The sequence below is a fragment of the Tinamus guttatus genome, unplaced genomic scaffold, assembly GCF_059628265.1.
Source record: "Tinamus guttatus ecotype Peru unplaced genomic scaffold, ASM5962826v1 Tinamus_guttatus_pri_ptg000282l, whole genome shotgun sequence".
NCBI classification, from domain to species: Eukaryota; Metazoa; Chordata; class Aves; order Tinamiformes; family Tinamidae; genus Tinamus; species Tinamus guttatus.
Genome location: NW_028288816.1, coordinates 203,540 through 206,176, shown reverse-complemented (window position 1 = coordinate 206,176; position 2,637 = coordinate 203,540).

Here is a 2,637-nt window from a genome sequence, read left to right as displayed (position 1 = left end):
TTGATAAGTTCCCCTCTCACTCTTGTCTTCCACAGGATAAATGGGCCCAGCTCGCTTACTCTTTCCTCATAAGACAAATGTTCCAGTTCCTTCATCACCTTTGTGGCACTATGCTGGTCCCTCTCCACAAGTTCCACGTCCCTCTTGTCCTGGGCAGCCCACAATATTTCTGCACACAAGAGTCCAGGTGTGGCCTGAGCAGAGCGGAGGAGAGGTGCATGATCAGCCCCCTCCACCTGCTGCCAACACTCCTCTTCATGCAGGCCAGCATCCCTTTGGCCGTCCTTGACACAAGGGCACATTGCTGCCTCCTGCTTGACCTGCTGTCAAGCAGATCTCCCAAACCCCTCTGCACAGAGCTGCTTTTCAGCAGCTCCACCCCTAAGCTGAACTGGAGCCTCAAGGTTATTTCTCCCCCACTGCAGGACCCTGCACTTGCCTTTCTTCAGTCTCAGGAGGTTCCTCTCTGCCCAATTCTCCTGCCTCTGCAGGTCCCTCTCAATGGCAGCGCAGCCCTCTGGAGTGTCGGCCACTGCGCCCAGCTTTGTCTCATGTGCAGACTTGCTGAGGGGGCACTCTGTCACCTCCTGCAAGACACTGAGCAAATAGGTGAGTAGCACCGGACCCAGTACTGACCCCCTGGGGAACACCACTAGCCACAGGCCTCCAACTAGACTCAGCACCCATTAGTACAACCCTCTGAGCTCTGCCATCCAAGCAGTTCTCCATTCACACACTGTCCACTCATCTGAAGCACACTTGCTGATCTTTACTAGGAGGGTTATGGGCAACCGTGGGAATGAGCAGCTTCCTTTAAAGCCCTGCTTTTCCATGCCTGTCTTCCTGCCTGCTCAGACATTAGCAGCTCCTCCAGCACTGGGAATATCTCCTACACCGTCCACCTTGCCTTTACCTGAGGGCTGGCAACTCAGCTCCTTTAGCAAGCTCAACTCAGATCTAAACATGCATGCTGAGACCTTTGTCAGTGCTGATCTGGAAATCCTGCAGAAGGATTTGGAACAGCGACATCCACTCTTCCAAGGCAAGAGCCTTACAAAACAGGTCAGCAGAAAGCACTGCGCAGAGGGTGCTAGTGCAGCAGCCAGGAGAGCAGCCTGGCCGGCCTCTGCCTGCAGCAGCTTCAGCAGAGAATTGTGCAAGGTGGGGGGCAAAAGAGCCCATCCCCAGGGAGGGGAGCAATGCAAGGCAGGACCATGGAAGGCCACAAGGAAGGAAAAGTCCTCTGGGAGAATCCAAGCTGAGTAAGTCAAGAACAGAGCTCCCACCTATCATCCTGCCAGGAACGTCCAGACTTTCAGAGCATGGAGAAAAGGTGAAGAAGCAGCAGGGGAAGATTCAGCTCACCTGTTCGTATCCATGCGACAAAGCTCTGAGCAGGATGCGCAGAGCACACCCAAAGGCGTGCAGGAGCCCCTCCATTCACCCCAACCACCCACAACCAGACCTTGTACTGCAGTGTTAAAAAAAACACTCTAAATGGAGGCCATGGAGCAGGCGAGACCCCTTCCCCTCCAGGGGTCAGCAGGATTCCAGGCAGCCTGTCCCTTCAAGCAGCTGCAAAGCACCTTCCCAGAGAGGGGACTGTCCAAGACAGCCCTGGTGGCCCAGGTGTGAGACAGACGAGCCGCAGCTTCTCTGCAAGCAGCCTGCGTGGGGCAAGGGCTTCCCAGCACCTTTCCTGCCGCCGGGGGCACTGCGCACGCCTGAGCTCTGCAGGCCTCACGCGCGCAGGCAAGGGGGCTCCCAGCACTGGCCCTCACAGCCACGGGGCTGAGCTCGCTGCCCAGCCCTCTGCTCACGCCTCCCTGCAGGGAACACTGCTCTGCTTCACACTTCCCCTCCAGCATTCCCAGGGCAGCAGCCAAATGCCTGCCGACAATTCCCCGTGCCACCAGCCCTTGGCTTTCATGTCCTACCCTGAAAGTCGGGAATTCTTTCCCTTAGCAAGTGAGCATTGTAGCCCAGTGCTGGGCAGAGCTGCATCACCTGCAGGTCCCTGCTGCTGCTGAGGGCACATTTGTGCCTGCTCTGCCCTCTGCAGCCCTAGGAAGCCGTGGCAGGGGCAGCAGTGCAGGAGCCGCACCAAGGCTGCTCTCAGCCACAGCACATGGCGCCTGCAAGGTGCGCGGCAGGACAAGAGAAGGAGCCAAGCAGCACCAGGCGCTCCCAGGCCTCCACCAACTCACAAGGGCTCTGCTGAGGACATGCACAGCTGGCCCCAGGCCACAACTGCCCTTCGCGCTCATTGCACTACCAAGCAACACGGCTCCACCACGGAAAACAAAACTTCCTCAATTCCATGGGGTTATAAGGGCAGGAGGGGTGCAAGGGAGAAAGATCAAGGCATTCAAGGCTGCTTGCAGGGGTGGAAGCAGAGCCCCAAGTGGAGCCCGGCCTCTGGGCAGGCAGCCGCCAGCAGCACCATGGGGCTGCGTGAGGAGACCTCCTTGGCACCCAGCAAGCCCAAGGCCACGCACTGCTCTCTGCCGCCAGGCTCAGCAGTGCCAGGGGGAGTCCAGCACACACAGACCCTTCCTCACGGCGGCCCCCCTGGCCCCTGCCGCTGCCCTCCTCCCCCCACGGAGCAGTGGAACATCCCAGAGGGGCAGTTATCAC